We start from the raw sequence: 20,678 nt of genomic DNA on the forward strand, positions 1-20,678 counted from the left end.
ATTCAATTAAAATTTAAATTCGACGACAGAACGAATTAGAGCAGTGAAAACAATGAATAACCGATATACTATGACTAGTGTTGCGACTTTGTTACAATTGTACCGGTTTTTGTTAGTGTGACCATGTCTTTTATTTATTTCTTTATATACAAGGACTATTGACACTAAGAACTTCATGAAAATTTGAATAAAAAAATAATCACGGGCATTTAACATCCTTTTTAATGTAGTAGTGTAGATTTACAGTGAATATATAAACATAATACAGAACATACACGATACCAACATAGAAGTACAAATGGCGTGATTTCTTATAGACAACCTTCGGATGGATTATAACAGATATGGAATTATTTTGTATCGCGTAAACTCGTGTATTTATTAGATATTGATTAGTGTAATGTAAACACAAATTTTGTATACATCTGATTATATATTTACAAAATGATTTTAAAGTTATTAATGAGAATTGGAGAATATAATAATAATATTGAGTTTATTCAAGCCTGTTCTTTTTAGGCCTGGAACATTTATCATCCGAACAGGTGGTATACTCAATTTGACACACATTAATTTGAATTGAAATAAGTTCCATTTGGTAGGTATCAATAACGACGAATCGATGGAACAAAATTGGATAGACAGTTGTCGCTTGATTCGCCATTGGTTTGTCATTTGTGTGGAACGGATGAGTAGATTTATTAATTTGGTGATATTGGGAAGAGAACAGTTAGTATGTGGAATTTAGATTGATACTCGATAAGTTTTTGTATCTGTTCTATTTCTGAAAGCATTCAGTTTAGGTATTGTTTCTTTCTGGGTTTTATATATGCCGGTTACTGTATGATTTTTTTTCTTAAACTTTTACAAATATTAGCGTTGTTCTATACATTTTATAAAAAGGTTATGCGTTCCAAATAAAAATTCCTTATTCAAAATATCTTTATACAAATAGTCATCTATATACTTTTTAGAACCGTTAATTTTAATATTATAAAAAAGTATACTGGTGTTCTGAGAAGAGACGGCCAAAAAACACAACTTTTCCTTTTTAAATGTTTGATGCGTACATGCGTAATGCTTAAGCTTAACTCTGCAACAATTTTTCACATTGTTAATTATATTATTACCTGCTTTTTAAATATAACCCAATCTTTTAGAAAAATAATAACTAATTCTGTTATAAAGACTATTGAAAAAATGATTTATGGAAATAATTTTATACATGCGATATGGACACCCTAGCGGATTATAAAAGCTAATAAACCGCTCACACTTCTGATGTTTCGCTACTTTAGGTATTGAGATCGTATACCAGATTTCTTAACCCGTATCAAGTTAAACACAACTTAATTGTTATGTGATTGCGATAAACTTGATTGACTGATCAAAGTAGAACTTGAAAATTTCCAAGGCATCAATAACAATTTTTTTATTCGTTCATGCTATCTGAACTGTAGAACAAAAAAAACTAAGCCTGTTATATAACTAAGAATATTTTTGTTAAAAGCACAAAACGCTTTACATATTGAAACAATCTTGATTAAAATTTGATTAATAAGAAGAGGACGAAAAATCCAATACGTTGTGTAACAAGGACATAATTTTTTTTGCGCGAGATCAATTCAGACACTGCGTTTATTTTAAACATCCCGATAATATGTCATAAAGGATAATTAGATAGTAAACTACGATTCATTATACTATGTAATAAACCAAATTTTGAAAACACATTTGAATGCTATATAAACCATTTTTTTAAATCTGATGTATCATACAGTATTTGAGAGCAAATTAGCTAAACATTCACTATAATAAATCACTCAACAAATTGATTTCGCGCGTAAAATTTTATGTACTCTTGGCACGACGTATTGCATCTTTACGCTGATGTTCCGTTAAATTATTACCACTGTATTTATACATGAATACTAGTTTATTATTGATTAATTGTTTTTTCAAAGTAATTCCCTTGATAATCTATGCTATATTGCATTTTATAAAACCATTATAAGAAACAGTGGGCATACTGTTCTTCGGGAGGCTTTATCACGTTGTTTTCGAAAGCCTTTGCTTCTTCGGCATTTTAAAATCGAGTTCTACGAAGCTTTTCTTTAATTTAAATAAATAATCTTAATAATTGTAATACTTAAGTTTTTTTTTAATTCTCTTAACATTTAATACATGGTCATCGCAAGATTATTCACAAGATTTGGAAACAATTGTATGAATTTTGTGAACAGTGAACAGTATCATCATCATCATGGTCTTGTCAGCCTATTGCCAGGCACAGGCCTACCGTAAAGATCACCACGATGATCATTCTTACGCAGCCCGTATCTAGCAACTTCCTACCTTGACTATGTCATCAGTCGACTTAATGGTAATCCACAGTACAGTGACTTTAAATCAGGTAATAAATCTGTTAACGCTTCTTCATTCTTGATGATTCAGTCAGATCTTATATGAAGACAGTCAAATAAACATAAAGCACTTATACCAAACGTGTTTATGAAAACATTTTTTTGCCACGATATTTCTGTACAACCGCGATCCAGATATTCTAAATTAACGCTGTCTCTGGTAAACATTGAACGGCCTTAAATTAAATATTTATGAATTCACTTCTTGATAAAATATAAATCGTCCTAGTTCAGGTCAGGAACTCAACAATCTTAAAATAAACTAAAATGACGATTCAGAAAATGAAATATATAAAAAAAAAATATCTATCAATTTTAAGAATAGAATTTAACAACTTTTTAATTATCTACAGAGGCCGCCGCTCTATTCATTCTAATTGAGCACATTTTTTTGTGTTCAACCAAAGGTACAACATTTACTATCATTACAATAGAGAAATCAAAAGAACTAAAAAATCTAAAACGACATATTCTTTAATCTTTGCGATCTATAGCCTCCGAGTTCTACGATGTTCTGTTCTGTGAATATTTAAATAACTCAAAAGGAGACCCTTTAATTTTTTGTCATCGAGTACATAACGAGTTATATGTATACAAAATATAATGTAATAGCAAATTCTTGTATACGCGAGGACAGAATAAAGGATCAGAAAATAAATATAAAATATCAACCACTAAACACGTGTTATTATTTTTTTTTAATTCAATAATTTTATCTCAAATTAAATGTGGTCGAACTTTTTTCTCTTCAGGTGACGTAATAAAAGGTAATAAAATAAAAAAAATAGCCAACATTTTTCGTTTAGGCTTTTTTAACAATTTATAATACTCAAAAAGACAGACCCTTATACGCTTATAAGGTATAATGGTGGATTACCATCAGTGCATGTATTTGTTTCTGCTTCTATGACGGCCAAAACGATTCAAAGAAGTTATCTAGATAATGTAACACCTATATAAAGACTATTTACAATTTTGAACCGAACGTAATGCCGGCGACAATAAAACCGATAGCATCCGAATTCAAGTGGACGTTTGAACTTAATTAGAACGAACGAACGAATTATTAAACTCCATAAAATATTGTGTCCGTAGAGCCGTTCTCACGTGAACGCTGCAATCTTTATTCCAATATTATATGGAATGACTTCTTTGTCAACTAAAGGTGGACGAACTTTTCAGTACTCCAGGCGACAGAATAAAAGAATCTAGAACTGTAACTAAAATAATTCAGTCCCGACCCGCCCCACTGAGTCACCCGCCACCCATGCAAGCAGTCCGAACGCGAAACGCACCGCGTTACGAATGCTCACAACACAAATAAGTTTTCTATTTACAATTCAGTAATTCGAAACTCCGAACAGTCTCACCGACGTCGACTCACGCGCGGACGTCGTCGGCTGCACTCAAAAAAAAAAAAAAAAACTAGCCGCCATTAAAAAACTTTTGACAAGTTATTTTGGCGCGTAAAACATGGCGTCCTAGTTCACTAATTTTTTCGCCCTGTGTGATTAGACAGTGTGTTTACAAAACAATATCACGTGTTTCCCGTGCAAAATTTTTATAACCTTTTGTGATTTATTAAATTATTACAACATCAAGTAAGTTTAGTAATAAATAAATACAACAATAATATTATGCGATGTGTTGTTGGTTATGTTTTTTTTTTAACTTTTTAAGATTAAGGATAAACAAAATTTACTAACACTGATTATATCGTAAGTTATTATCTTAATTCTCGAGAACTCTAGACGGCTCTCCATAGAGCTATGTCCTGTGCGTCCTGAAAACTTGGCAGTCTTCCAATACGGTAGAATATCTAATGACCCGAGCTTAGGCATACGAACCATTAAGCATTGTGCCCTTTAGCCTCGTCACTCTGAAATGACTTAAGAGCTTCCTGGCCTCGGAATTGGGCGTGATAGTAATATTTAGCGGCCCGAGACGAAGCTCCACAAGAAGCCTTCTAGCTTCACTATCTTATAAGAGATAATAGATTAACTAGGCGCCCTCTGCGACCTGCTGTCAAAAAAATAGTATAACGAAAAGATATTACATTTGTGCAATATTAAATTCTCTAGCTTTTGTGGTCACTTGAACAATAATTCTTAATATTGTAGTTGAGAAAATTATTCCTAAGCCTTATTATCACTTAAAAATGTTTTATACTATAGTGCGATTTTTTTGGTTTTGTTTCTATCTTTTTAAGTTCATTACATTATTATTTAGAGACATTCACAAGACCTATGAATACATTGTAATGCCGTACACAGTTTCTCACAAGAAAATTACTAATTTTATAGGTATTTTTCTATTTAAGCATGTTGGTTTCACAACTGTCCGCCTACTTCAGGGGTAAGTAACTTTTTTATTCAACGGGCCAAATTAAATTTAAATTTTTTTTCGCGGGGTGCACATAAACACATATTAATTATTCACAAAACTTTATTTATAATAAGCATGTGAGTTAAAAAAGTGATTTCTCGTACAATTTTTAATACAAAATGTATAAAAAACAAGTACAACGAAATTATTTGGAATATGTAACGAGAAATTTGATCCGGTTTTTTTGATAAACCTGAAAATATAAGTCGGAATTGATGGTAGCTCTGATAGTCATGGTATGCCGATTTCTAACCGTGCATCCCTCGGTATGATCGATGGTCATTTTTGATTAATATTTCGGTTTAGCATGTACTACCATTTTATTATAATTAATTCTCTAACAATATATTGATGAGAGAAAATCTTTAAAATAAATTACATGGCAAAAAGTTGTTCACAACGATGGTGAATGTATGGTTGATTAGAAATAAGAACTTGTTAATAATGTAGTCGCGTGAATTTAACTTAAGAAAGCGACAATACTTTCCGGTCCCCCTAATATATTAAAATTTTAATTACTTTATAGCGAGGCTTTACAGATCCTTAATACTTCATGTAAAAATCAGAATTCTTTGCAGACGTTATTTCTTTTTAATGAAGTACAATTATGAAGCTAAATATTAAATTAAAAGCTAAAAAAATTGCGATTTCTTTGATGCCACTTGTCAAGATTGATTAGTACATTTGTTTATAGCAATGTCCGTTTAAAGTTAGATACAGTTAATTTTGAGTAGATATTTTGATAAAAATCAGACCAAACACAACCTTCTGAAATCAGGCCATTTTATGGAGATTTTTGGTTTATTGTTGTTGTGAAAGGTTACGGGGATATTAGGGGGACCAGAAAATAATGTCGCTTTCTTAAGTTAAATTCATATGACTAAATTTTTAACAAGTTTTTGTTTCTAATCAACGGTATATTCACCTTCGTTATCAACAACCTTTTGCCATCTAGCATATAAATTTTCAATGCCGGAACGGTAACAAATTTACCGGTTTTTCTATAAAATATGTTGACAGAAACGACATTACTTTATGGTCCCCCAAATAATTATTTACATTTTGACCGATTAATCTTTCAACAACGTGTTATAGATTTTTTGAGGTTATCCACTAAGCCGAAATCATGTATCGCGCCATTCGTGGAAAGGCTTGGTCGAAGATTCAACGTGTTGCCTCGGCAGGTCTTCGTTACTTGCTTTTCTGAATGCTTCCGTTATTGTAAGGTCCGTTACCACTCGCACCCAGTCCACCCATCGTTTGAGGATAATCCCCTTGATCTCTTTCCCTACTACGATAACCAGCTTATCAAGAATCTCTAGTTCCCTCCGAGCTGTGGCCGAAATAGCCCAGAATCCGCTTGTAGTGAAGAGCTTGGTATTTATACGAAGTTGACCGTGAACAGGTCTGTTGGTTCTCTGAATAAGGCATATTACCCGATTTCAGCTTGACTCTGGGGACTTACATATAGGGCACATTCTATGTAGTGTTTTAGTCTATTATTTTTCTGTACGCTATGTACATTCAATCACATATGGAAGACTCTTAACGGGCAAATGATATTGTATCACATAATCCCGGGCAGGAAATGTCGTTTAAAAATAGAACGAACTTTATTTTTCTCTGAATTAACAGCGTTAAATTATTTTTGACAAGCAACCGCCGTTTCCTGGTTTCAGTCGCTATTTCCTTAACGTCCTTGCTTGAAACTATAATCGATTTATATTATTCTTTTTACATCTCTGTAAACTTTGATTATTTCGGCCTTTCATTTTTCAATAAAATGCTACCGATGGCGTGATTTTACGTGCAAGCATTTGGAAAACATCCAACAATTTGTAATTACGCGCATTTCTCATAATACGATAATGACAACCGATTAAGCCATACCGCTGCCCATTTTAGTTTTTTTTTATTAATTGGTTTACGACTCACAATATACAACTAAGACAGCCAAATCGACTAAACTGATGATAAAAAATGACAATTGCTAAAAACTAGTGAAAACAATATAATTTTCTTTATATGAACATAGGCTTCCCACATAGATTTCTATTGGAAGCGTTCTACATCGTCTTAGCTTACCTTAAGAGAATCATCTGTCTACTTTTTTGAATGAAGTCTTGCGCTGCACTTGTCTGATAAAAGCAACCCATGGGACATTATGCTGTGGAAATAATTAGAATAGACTAAGTGCTTTCATTCGTAATTATACCAAAAAACAATTAATACAAATGCTTACTTTATATATATTTTAAATTACATCTTAATATTACATTGAAGAATGAAGTACGTTGCAGACTATACTTGCGAAACATTGAAGTAACTTTCACACTGTTACAAAGAAGTTAACGCAAATTTTGCATACATAAAATTATTAATAATATTCGCGTACAGTGCTATTAGCGTCACATTACTTGTTAAAAAAACGCTTGATTCGTGTTTAATGTCACTGAACGAATACTTTATAAATATTTAAATTAGCATTTGCAAGTACATGTAACGCTCGCGATGTGGGGTGGGCAGAGACCACGCTGTGGTTTTGATTAATATTAAGTTATTAAGTCACTCGTATTGTTTATTCCTATTCGTAAATCAAATATTTAGCAGGCATGTTTTTAAACGGTTTTATTTAGTTCGACCCGTACGGAATTTATTTGGGTCAAAATTAGAAATTGAAATTTAAGCACCTTCCCGTTGTCAGATTGATCTGAAATTTGGTACACACATTTAATTTAGATGAAAATACAATATAATAAAATCGATAAGATTATAAATATTAGATGGCCGCCGATACAAAATGGCGGATTACATGTTTTTCCTTAACCCCTCAATATGGGTATGAAATGAAAGGGCTACACTAGTAAAACACGATGATTATGTCAAAATTTAAAATTCATGATGGACGCCGTTCCAATATGGCGGACTAGGTACATATTTTTCCACAACCACCACAATATAGGTATCAAAAAACAGTTAAAAGTTTTTTAAATGTAATTATTTTATAACTAATTTCACAATTATTTTCATTTTCTCAACGTCAATACTACTTGCTCTTTTGGTTTATAATTTTTGTCACTGATGCCACCGAAACATGATGAAAATCGCGATAAATAATCTTGTCTTTTTAATATAGATTTTGCTAAATGCATATGTTTTGCATATGATCCAATTTGTATCTAAATTAGTTCTATTGTCTATTGTCTCATGTGAAGTGTTTGCTGTTAGCCTTGCGGCTTTTACAGCTTCATCGGAAACGGTTACACGGAACGGAGGGGTCCGTGAACTATATAAAATTTACAGGATTCGAGTTTTCGTAACCGTATCAGTACTCGGTGGGGAGACGAGGAAGTCACAAACGTAGTGGCCGCGAGATAGAAGCAGCAGGGCTTACCCAGCCAGCCCTCGAGACCACAAACCCAACGCGACCCAGTTGGCCGGCAGAACTCGCGGGTAGCGCGCATGTTAAATTTGTTCGGCACCTTAGCGGTTTAAATGTTTAGCTGGTTGCATAGGCGACTACAAGTACGCGGAATACTTTTGAAGTAATTGGAATGATTTAGTTTTCAACGTCATCGTCATTCCAGCCGTAACACGTTCACTGCACTGGACATAGATTTCCCCCATTGAATTTTATTCTACCGTAGTCTTCCATCGACCTTAGGTAACTTAGCAAAGTCACCTGTCAATGTTCCAGGTGGAAATCCTACGCTGGGCTTGTAGGTCCGTGGTATTTACTCCAGAACTTTAAGGTTCCAGCGTTATGTTCTGCGCGCTATGTGGCTACCGACTGTCACTTCCACTTTCCAATGCGCGGAACTATATCAAGGTATTGATAGAAAAAGTATAGGGAAGGATTACGAGTATTATATGGTTAGAAAAACTGCATTTGATTTCCGGTAAAGTGGACGAAAGGCGAAAACGAGAGTGCAGTAATATGCGACAGTCCTATCAGGTCTGAAACACAGTGGATACCACAGAAGACGAAGCAATATTTACCACCGAAGACCGACACAGATGATGTAATATAGTTCGCGAGAAATTTTCCAGCTAGGATCACGTTCCTCAGTTGTTAGAGATACGGCGCAAGGAGAGTAGATTTATTGAGGTCTACCATCTGGAACAAGTTAATAGTCACTCTGTGGTACTCTTCATTACGATATGATCATAATGATTATTCATTTTTGTTGTTGGATGGTATTTTGTATATTACAAGCTCCTCGGTTTTATTTTTTCTTTTTAGCTGATGGATGTCTACTCCAAGGCAAAGGCCTCCCTCAGAGCTCGCCACGATGACCAGTTTTAAGCTGCCATCCAGCGATTTGCCGCGATCATAATCCGCCCATTTAATGGGAGGCTTATCCGCATCTAACAGCACTTGTCGGCACTCAAGAATCTTTCACTCGCTTTGGTCATCGCCTGCACGTGCGGTTTCACTTTAGACGCACTTTTTTTTTGGCCCCCGCTATTGGAGGCCTCTCGTACCCCTAATTTGTTGAGATCAGGGTCTTTGTTTACAAATAAGTTTTTCAAATTTTTATCTTTATTTTTCACTCACTTTCATTCTTCTCAATTTCTTTTATTCTTACCTTTTTTCCTTCACAATATCTTTCATTTTGTTCTTTCATTCCTTCTTGCTTTCGTCGCCTTCCTTCCATCATCTTATTACTCTTAGCTGGCTAGGTACATTTCTTTTATTCTTTATTTTATTACTTATCCTATTTTCTATATCACAGTTTTCTTTTTTTGGTTTTGACTTTTTTAATACAATACTACTCTTTTCTTATTCTATTTTTAGTTTATTTTTCCTATTATTAATTAACTAGTTATTTATGCAATTTATTTTGTATCTACTTTTCTATACTGTTTTATTCCTTTTAACAGTATCACTCACCACCCTGTCACTTTAGACGATCAACATTTCGAGCTACGTCAGTAGCCTTCGTTCTTGTGCGGATCTCATTAATTCTGATTCAATCTCGCAGGGAAACCCTGAGCATAGCTCTCTTCGTTGCTCTTTAAGTGACCTTTTGATTTTATTTAAGTTTATGTTAATTCTTGTGTTAATTGAGCTTATATTGCTATCTTTGTAGTATGAAGAAGCTTTCCGTCTTAAATTTAATACGAATGTGCAAAATAACTGTACATTTCGATATGTATTTTTATCCCGTTTTAAAAGTTACTGCGTTTTAATTGCTATAACTGTTTTGATCCGATGGTTAATACAACTGTGCATACGTGAATTTGCATTTATTTGACTAATGTATATTTTTTCTTTAAAAAAAACTATTTTGTATTTTCTGTTGCCTGGGAAACAAATATACGTGAAGCCCACATAACCAAGGTAAACGGGTACTACGACCTAGTTAGCGAAATAACTAGGAATAAATTCATAGTGTAATTGTACGCGGTGGAGGAAAGAGTGAGGGATATAACAATGAAACCTCTAAATACCCTGGTGATAGATTTAGGTCTGTCGAGAACGAACATCAGCTCCTTTTTAGAACGGGCTTCCAAAGCAGCATTGGTCATCATTTAAAATTTGGTTAGATAGTAAGAGAAGTCTGGGCGGTGAAGGTGAATACTAAACCATGCACCATACCTGATCGCACTTTAATCATTCGTAAAATAATAAAAAGTTACGTTTCTTACCAACAGCCTAAGCTAATCACTTGGACGAACGATATGTAAAAGTACCATTATTAATATTTATTAAACTTGACTATAAATTTCTTTATACTTTTTAAATATCACGGATTAAAAAATATTTATGTTAACAACAGATTAATCAAACAATTTTACAATACATATATGTATAATCAAATAAATACACATATCCGTACAAAATGTACAAACTTTTAAATACATTAATATTTTGTTTATAAAAATAAAGTTATAAATTTCAAAAATTTTAAAGCAATGTTCTGTGAAACATTAAAATTAAACAGTTGTTCACATTTACTAAATTTCTAATTTCTTAGTTGCTAAGTGGGAACAACGCCATCTATTGATAAAATATGTAGTTTATTTTAAAGTTTTATTTTCTAATTAATATCACACTCGTTAATTCTTTGTGGCACATATTTAGCCTTTTTTACTTTTTTTGTTCTTTTGTTATATGGGTTGATTGGTTATACGTATAAAAGTTGTAAAGCTTTTACACATATGGAAATAAATCATCCTTTATAAAGTGATCAATCCAAAACAGATTACATTAATTTATTTTTTCAATATTTCTTATATATATATGCAAATATGTTATCATTACGTTGTATATTATCTCTAAAACCATTTTACTTTATTTATGGTGTACCATACATTAATTGTGAGCAAATAAGGCTTGTAAATGTACATTCAACCGTTTAAAGCTTTCGCCTCTATGTATTTTATTATCTATTATAATTGGCTTATCAATAGATCGCTTTCAGTGAATTTACATAAAAGCATGTAACGCCAGAAAGTCATTATAGCCTATTATGATATACAACATACCATTACATTTTGTATACGAATACATAATGGTTTTGTTAATCGACAAAATGCTTTCTTTAATAAAAAAAATATTTATGAATATCTTAATGGATATATTAATGTGACATTTACCTTATATTTTATTGAATGTTTACAAAATAAGTACCTACTAATGTATGTATAAGTAATTAATGTATGCCTTACCGAAAATCAGTGTTTTCAGAAATAATACATAAAGTGTAGATAAAATAAAATATGAAAAGGCGTTTTAAAAATTCAGATTAATATTCAATATGGTTTATGGTGACTGTCTCTACCGACTTTTTATTACAATTTATTGGCTTGTCGTATTACAATAGATTTTCAGAGCGTTCACTTTATACAGGTTGATTAGAAATTAGTGCATAAGTATTAAAGTTTTCTGCTGACAAATGAACTATACATCCACCCCTTTATATATATGGCAACTATAACAAACCATCATGTATATCGAGATATGTTATATGTGTACTTCATATTTGATGCACAAAAACAACAATTTATACGTACTGGCAAAACGACCTGGCGAAGATAAATCCAAAATGAAGACGAAAAATTTCTTTTGAAGCTTAAAATAAACAAGATGTCCGCTTCAAAAGGAAATATATAATTAGATATATTAAGAATAAATGCTGATTTAAATACATACTTATGCGGACGAAATGCCAGGACGTATTTATAAAAATATTATTATAAATAATTTTGTATTAAAGAAGAACGCTTTATGGTACATGATATTTTTTGTTTGATTAGATTCTAGCAAACTCTTTTTATGTTTCGAATGATGTTCTATGGTTTGACAGCTAGAGACAGATGTTCTTATTTACTCTGTGGGGCTTATAGGATCTGTGATCTGTGGGATCTGTGGGGATATAGGAAAGGAAAAGTATTTTTGCTACATATCCTTTAATCATAGCGCAACGGATTGACGTATGTGGTTATGCGCAGAACAAATGGCCACTGATCCTTAAGACTGGAGTGGTGACCACGACTTGGGTAGCTCAGCGTAGGACATCCGAATGTTTCCAATCGGTATTAGAAATTTATGAGGTAGGCCTATACCTATAAAAGGACCTCCTATGATTGAAATTTGAAATTGATGATGATGATAAAAAAACTTTTCTCGTAGAGTCAAGTAGGTCTCGAGTTTTGCGCTTAACAACACATTAGACGATATTTTTTTTATTAATATAAATTATTACCAAGTAATTACCCTGATTGTTCTCATAAGAGAATAGGAATAAGATGAAGACAACCTTCGCTCTGGTGATAAGTAGTCATCTTTAATTTAAAACTAATTTCTTATCTTATGTATATTGTTTGGTCAGTTACTTTTTTGGGCATATACATGGGAATAGATTTAATCTTGCAGAATCTTTTAATTATCGGTAAAATTATTTAGCTGTGTTTTTTATTCAATTCACGGATTTGAATCTGAGCAATTGCGCATGTTATCTCTATTTGCATGTAGAAAGTTGATCACACACTATGTCGTGCCTTTAACTGTAGTTCTTATTTGCGTGACGGTGGTGACTTTTCCACGTGAATAAATACGACAATAGATTTACTTTCGTTTCGGGAGTTTTAAATATTTTAAACGCTTTTTTCATTTAATTATACAGTACATATTATAAAGAAAAGAATTTTTTTTGGCAGTTGATGTCAAAAGAAACAAAACGTTTATCTTTGTGTTGCCAGAGTTGAAATAATATAAAATTAATTTAAGCTATAGGAATAAATGAAGAGGACATATCTCTGTTTATAGAGATACTAGAAGTCAAGGGTATACCATGTACGATTGTCATTAATTAGATTATTTACGAAGTTAAACTTAATCTTGCCTTAAAAAAGGCTCATAGAGCAACGGAGATGGCTATGCTCGAAGCTTCGTTGTGAGAACAAATCAGAAATGATGAGATTTAGCGATATGCTCGTGTAAAGTAGCAGTGGGTGGGGCACATAGCTCGTGCTCGTGGGTCGTTAAGGCCGAAAGTTTCTTGAGGAGTGATCTCAAGCCGCGGCAAGTTGGGGAATATCTATGTCTTGGTGTGGGCATATATCGGTTGATATGTTGATGAGGATTCATATATTCTTTATATTTACTTCATATCTTTTCATATTTACTTTTATGTGATATTAAAATGAAGTGAACTGATAGAGAATCGAATTCTTGCGATGGCATTACACAAGGCCAGTCATTGTAGCGATTTTTGGAGGAGGCAACATTGCAATGGGCATCTGTCGGCTGATACGATGATGGTGAAATCTTAATCTTGTATTTAATGTTGTTTGGCGTTAAACTATTACTAATACTAATGCAATACGTGGTGTAATCTTTTGAGTTAGTCGCGGTAAAAATAAGAAGCTCCCCGAGTCGTAATATACGTACGTAAAAAAATTAGCCGAGGTAGTATTTTTTATAAGAGAACCTCCAACGACTGCTTTGTCGAGATCACTGGTACGATTTTATTTATTGCAAATTACTTTCAATACAATATAATTTTAAACAATCTTCTTATCCCTCTGATTTTTCTTAGATGTCGCTGTTATCCTTACTGTTTCACCTTCGTCGACACTCGACACGGGCTCGACACTATTATATTTGCCCGAAAGCTTCTTAATTAACAATCAATAAACAAAACTCTTTTTCAAACTCTCAACTTATTTTTTGCTGAAACAACAATAATATAGTTATTTTCGCTTAAAATCTAACATATGGACATCACTATGGTTGCGTTTAAATAGTTCATTGCCATGAACATGGCGCTGTACGATATACGCGTATTGCTTTGTATCTGTAATAAAATGAGAAAACGGTTGAAAGGAGCCGTTTGGCCCCGAGCCAACTATATATCGACCGACGGAGGCGATAAATCGAATGATTTATCGATTGAAGTGCATCGATACGTGTCTATTCGAATATGTAATGGATTTGTGTTATTTCTATTCGCTCGCGAACGACCCCAGCTTTCAATATCGGTCTCTTCGACGTCTTGATTGCTTACTTTTTCAATCAAATATGAAATACAAAATAGATTGTATCCCATTTTGAGACTACAGATATACAGATTTACTGCAGAAATCCATTTAAACACGTTATCAAAAAAAATTAAGATTATGTTATAGTTTTTGAATTATCCTTATAAGAGTTGGCGATAAACAGTTTTGCATTGAATTACAATAAAAAATATTTGATTTTTGAACTGATATTTAGGTGTAGAGAACCTGACAAGTATAGAGAGGTTTCCTATCCTTAATAAAACACTGTTTTGTGAAGTAAAATACATAACTGTTTCATATGGAACGCTATTACAGAAATCTTGTATTGACAATGTTAAATGGCTATCGATAAGATGATTATTCTCTCTGCTTGAACTGTGACATCAGACAGGAGTCGCAGGTTAGTAATAGGGCAGAATATGAAGGTTCAAGTTACAAATTAGTTAATTGAACAATAATATTGGTTTTAACCCTTTTCTTGATAATGTATCTGTAGAGATACATCAGAATTAAAAAAAAAAGTGGCATCAATTTTAAACGCAAAGTAATCATTTGTACGTGAATGTTTAGGTAATTTCTTAATTTTCGAACGCTTGTTCAGTTTTTTCTGTTGGCATCTTGGGTCTTAAAAGTCAAACGGTATGAATATTAATGTAATATTAAAAAAAATCTGCCAAGTTAAGGGTTAATTATCATAGCCTAGTGTAAAGTTTTACAATCTCCTCGAGGGCTCGCTCAAGAGCCTAGATCGTTGAAGTAAATTTTACACCGAATTGGGAGCCCACCAACTTCTTATACGTTCTTCGATTTTGCTGCTACGCGAGAGTACCACCCATGACTTTATCCGTTTTTTGGATTATACTTAGTCTAGTCATTTATTTCTTAAGTAAAGCACACGTATGAAATATAGAAGCATTAAAACGTTAAAATTAAGCATTATAACAATTATAAATACTGATACACCTGCTTCTTTAAGGTGCGTAACATTCACAATTTTTACGATATACAACGGCAAGTAAGTAGAGAGAAGTAGATCAATATCTAACAATAAATAATCCACATATACATATATAAATATATACAAAACTCTTTTTATATCATAAAAGTATTTAACGAAATATTTAAGTGTAAGTGAGAAATTATATTTAAACAACGAGTATCATTGAATGTGAATCCAAGGCTTGGAATCCTAAATACACTTACTATGTAAATAAGATCAAACGCAAATTCGTACGATATCATCCATAAAAGTATGGTATTCATGACAGCGATTTTTTTTCGGGCAATTGTCTCCATCGATGTAGGTGTCACCATTTAGTGCGCTGTCAAGGCGCAGAGCATTAGTTCTACATTTACACAGGATCATCTTTACGGCAGAGAAATCCTAAACTGCTCTCTGTTCCTTATGGTAGCAGTAACTATAGAAAAACTCATTTCTTTTGCATGCTCCTCAAAGGTTGAATGAATTGGCTGAAGAATTTGTGCTTAATAGCGCATATAAAAGTACGATTTCTTTGTCGTATGAATTTAAAATAAAAATTTTAGTTTACATCCTATATGTACTGTAAAGCTGGTTGAATAACTTTTATTAACTTCTACGTAGCATTTTGATTTCTTTATTATGTCCACACTATCTAATCGTGCTAAAGGCGGAAGCTAGTGACGACTCCTTGTTATGTATATCGCCTATCATTATTACTAGTTGAACTAGTTTTTTAACCTTCCTTAATGAGTAAAATAAAATAATGTAAAATTTAAAAAATGACAATAAGGAGTTCCTAATTAAAATGTAATATTTTTTAATTTGTTGTCGAGTTTAACAAGTTAGATAGGCAATATTAGACACAACACCAAGCGAGGTGGAGCACAAAAATTAAAACGGTTGGACGAAAGAAAGACAGTTTATTTTAAAAGTCACTTCACCTACAACTTTAGACACACCAACGCCGTAATAAATTATTTGTCCTGCGAATGAAATAATTTTTACATAAAACTTTCACCACTCACTTGTACATTTTAAGAATTATAGATATAAGATAGTATTTAATTACATATTCCATCACAGTACTAAAGATTTAATATAAAATCACAAACAACACATATGTCACTTGACGCCGTTCGCCCTTATTATATTTCATAATATTTTTCGGCGTGAAACGCGGTTTTGACAGCCGCCTACAAATCATACGCCGCGCGTCCATTTTGCGCATGCGTAGACATACGTACGTAGATGTGCTACAAATTGTTACATTAACCATAGCGAAGACGCAGATTATTTTGTCTATATCAATATGTTCGTCTGAACATTACGTGGCTATTTAAGTTTCTTTTCATCGTCATCATCATTTCAACACAAATTACAGTAATAAAAGTTTCCTAAGTTGTTGTGTTATTTTAGTTAAAGACAAATATTGTTTGTGCGTTGTCATTTTCAGTTTCTTGGAACTAGATTTTTTTTTTTTTGGTTTGTGTCATTTCATCTGATGTCTCTCTATACTAAGGGCACAAAATTAGCGCCTGGGGCAGTCGGCTTAGACTTTAAAAGTAGAGATATAATTTACAATCCTTTCAGTGAAGATACTTGGTAGATATAAATGGGAATGGACAAAATTACATCGCTGTTTATACAACCGCGTGAAAAATTAACATAAAGAGTAATGTCAGCCGCATGGCGAAACAATTGGCACGCCATCTTTTGTAGCGACATTTGTCTAAGCGGCATTCTGTTACAGCGGCGTTCTTAAAGGCGACTGGCTTGTAAAACAAAATGGAGTAGACTTCGCTCAAACCACCCCGGTCGTGGTTCGTGGGATAACAGTTATACGATATATGTAGCTTATCAGTGTAAGCTGTAAGGCAACTGCAAACTGTACCACAACACCCGCTTTTAAGAAGAGGCCGCCTGTTCCCTAATCGCGAACAGTGGGCGAAACCAGGTTGGATTCGGGTCCCTCTTTGGCTCGCCTGTGGTCCACGCTGCCGTCCCAAGCCATATATACACAACACCAACACTAACAATACACAGCTCTACTACTACTCTACGTGCGAACGTTTGCATGCAAATGGTACGCGCCCTAATAGTTTTTAATTTCACGGACCCTTCCGCTCCGTGAAAAAAACTATTAGAAGAAAAACTATTGAGCTCCGATGAAGCTGTAAAAGCCGGTCTAACAGCACCAACTTAAACTGAGAATAAGCTGGGCAAACTGTCTAGTTTAAAATTACAAATCGTGATCGAGATAGCACAAAATAGATCATTTTTAAATTATATATTAGCGAAGTACCGAAATACTTTGTTTATGTTAATATTCCTGTCCGAATATATCGTATTTAAAAAAATTCAGTTTTAAGAAGGCTAGAGTATTTTACTAACGAAGGGTATATAGCCATTTTATGTCTTTATTCCTCTGAATAGCAAGTAAATATATCGATAATTATTAAAATTTGTGCAGTGGTAGCTCAGCGGTAGATGATTTACTTTTCGATTCCCGGAATACAATCTTATGTAATTCACACTTTGTGCATTAATTTATATAGTATTTCCACTTCTCTGAAAACTTTTCCAGAGAATGAGCCACAGCGTCTTTTGTGTACCCATAATACCACACTGGGAACGCCAACACCCACCTGCAAGAGTAGCAATTATGTTATGTCCCCCATATAAATCTATGGCGGAGTAAAATAAAATAAATATGCAATAACGAGCTAAATAAATGAAAAGTTTTTGTTTAGATTAACCATATTAAATAAATAATAACCATATAATTAAAGTATATAGAAGTTTTTCAACGGAAAATTTCACTGCATTTTTAGTCTTGAAGTTCAATGCCACGCAATGACGTCCGCCATCTTGAATAACGTCAAATACGTTCCGGTTCTCATGTTTAATTAAAATAACAAATTTATTTTAACATCGCGTACGTTGCATTATGTTTCTTATTAGTATAAAATAAGGTTCATAACAGGTTTCGTAGTAGGATTTAACAGTTTGGTGCAATAAAACGCATCCTGATTTCCAGCAAACGTGTGTTTTGAGGCGTGGGCGACGGATGTGGGATGGCTATAATTAATTTGTTCCATTGACGTTACTAATTATTTTGAGAATGTTGAAAGAAGTAATGGCGTCTCTTAAAATTTAAGACGAAATTTACATGGACACGCCGTCGTTATCACGCCAATAATATGTGCAAAGGGTATTACTTTCAGACACCCAATGAAAACATCATTATTTCAGCAATGTCAGGCATCTACTGCTGGGAATAAGCCTGGATCATAGATATCTAACAGGACTGGTTGTAAAAGATCAGTGTTGCCTTCTTTGTGGGTGGAGTTCCAACCCATGGGCGGTACGTGATTTCCACACCAGTGTGTTAAGACCCTATCGGCAATCTACTTTGCTCGCTATACGGACTGCCCAATGCCATTACAACTTGCCAATCTAATATTTCTCATTCTTCATTCGCGGCTGCGAGCTCGTGAATAAGAACCTATGTATAGATCAGACAATTTTGAGAAATTTCAATTCAGTAACTAAATTATGAGAATATATAGAATACATATCGATGTAACAGGTGCTTTCATATACGATAAAATAAACAGAAATGTTTAAAAGACATTATTTTCATACACTTAATTAAAAAAAATTTAATTAAAATACCGTCCTCGTCTTAGTTAGCACATAGAGCGGCATTTTTTGCCACGGATTACTAAAAGCGTAATTAATTCAAATATCATCCCTTTTTGATAAGAGAGATATGAAAGTAGATATATCCAAGAAAATGCCACCAACGTTAGTGGCATATGAAACAAAAGCTATAAATTGTAAATAATGCGCCGCAAAGGTCTTTGTCTTGACCAAAAATAGAAGCGCGTGCGCGGAGAAAGTTCTAGTGTTGGCCTCAGTTTGGAGATGTTTCGATTTGTGTAATTATCGATAAACTTGTGTAGTAGCTACACGTAGCTATGTTAATTAATCAAACGATATACCGACATCACTATTTAAATGAATATGTCTTCATCATTATTTCTAACATAGAACGTCCATTGGTGAACATAGGCGGCCGACAACCTTGTAGATGGCAGCTCTATCTGCCTTTGCCAATCCACGGTCTCCACTCCTGAAACTAAAGGCCCTGGCGCCTATATTCTTCACGCAATGTATACTACATACTGTCACTTCAATTTGCACATCCGCGGGGCTGTGTCGGTAAATTTCATTAGTCTTAGGAAAGAGAGATCTTTCCGTAGCTGGTTGAACAACTTTGATCTTTAACATTAATAGTATAGACTTTTACATAAGCTATAAACAAAAAAAAGGTTTAATGAGTAAACCATATTTACATTTATTATTTATTATTACTTATTTACAACCATAAGTACATTATATACATCCTTAAATTATCGAAAAGAACGTTGATATTGTTATTAATTACATTTTTACAATAATTCTATCTTATATATTATGTATCAAAGGTAAAATCGTTGTTTTTGTGTAAGATTATGTTCGCAAAATCGGAGCTTTTTCTATTCTTAAGTCTAAGAAACCCTCACTTAAAAAGTAATGAACGGCTAGCATCTTTTAAAATTTCTTCATTAGTATCTTCCAAGCATACGGAATTTGCCCAAACGTAATAACAATTTCGAATGACAGATGACCATCGGGATCCAATTTCAAGAGTTTGAGGTTCTAAAGTATAGACCACGGATCCAGGTAGCCTACATAGGTAGGTTGAACACCTTATAAAGGTAGTCAAAATACGTTAGACGCAAACCGCTTTCTGCCGGTCCTATTGGAAATCTATGTGGAAGACAGCATACCCTGCTGTAGATTCCCTATGGCTAAAATATGATGATCAGGGAATTTTTATTGAAATTCTTGCCTTGATACCATAATTCGTGTCTTACACCATAGATATAATAATATATATAAGCATAATGAAGTATCGTTATGCGGTTTATGGTGCAGTTTGGCAGCAGTCTATTCATTGAAAAAGAAATGAAATAGTTCACCTACTTTTAAATTACGTAACAATTAATCACAGTGATGTTGCAGACGTCACACATCCATATTTCCATCAACGGCTCATCATTCCACACGCAGCCGATTAAAATCCAGTGCCAAACACTATGACCTACATTATACCGTGACATTACGTTTGCGCTGTAGATATGTGACGTAGTTCAAGGGAGTTTAGGTATGCTGCCCAATGGAACCTTTCTATTTTAAGATCGGAACTTTCTATTTATTGGTTTACGTGAGAAAACGTCTTTCCATACACGCCCGTGTAGGAGCAAGTGTCTTTAAAATCTATCAGGCGCTTAACTACATTTCTTATTAATCTGTCGTCTGAGATTTAAGAA

At 33.4% G+C, this 20,678-nt stretch overlaps 1 protein-coding gene across 3 annotated transcripts in view; it reads left to right on the plus strand.

The window, feature by feature from the left end:
- The first annotated feature begins 3,832 nt into the window (after positions 1–3,832).
- LOC137926268 (uncharacterized abhydrolase domain-containing protein DDB_G0269086-like) overlaps positions 3,833–20,678 on the plus strand; it is a 52,697-nt gene continuing 35,851 nt past the window's right edge. For 2 of the 3 annotated variants that reach the window (XM_068769862.1, XM_068769861.1), the window contains exon 1: positions 3,835–4,024. The gene's annotated coding sequence lies outside the window, so the exon portion shown is untranslated. Of the gene's footprint in view, positions 4,025–20,678 lie in introns of all 3 variants that reach the window. The other variant, XM_068769863.1, reaches the window with a different exon arrangement.

The sequence above is a fragment of the Battus philenor genome, unplaced genomic scaffold (assembly GCF_028537555.1).
Source record: "Battus philenor isolate CCGP_79_NKW_IND1 unplaced genomic scaffold, ilBatPhil1.0.hap1 SCAF_29, whole genome shotgun sequence".
In the NCBI taxonomy this organism is placed as follows: domain Eukaryota; kingdom Metazoa; phylum Arthropoda; class Insecta; order Lepidoptera; family Papilionidae; genus Battus; species Battus philenor.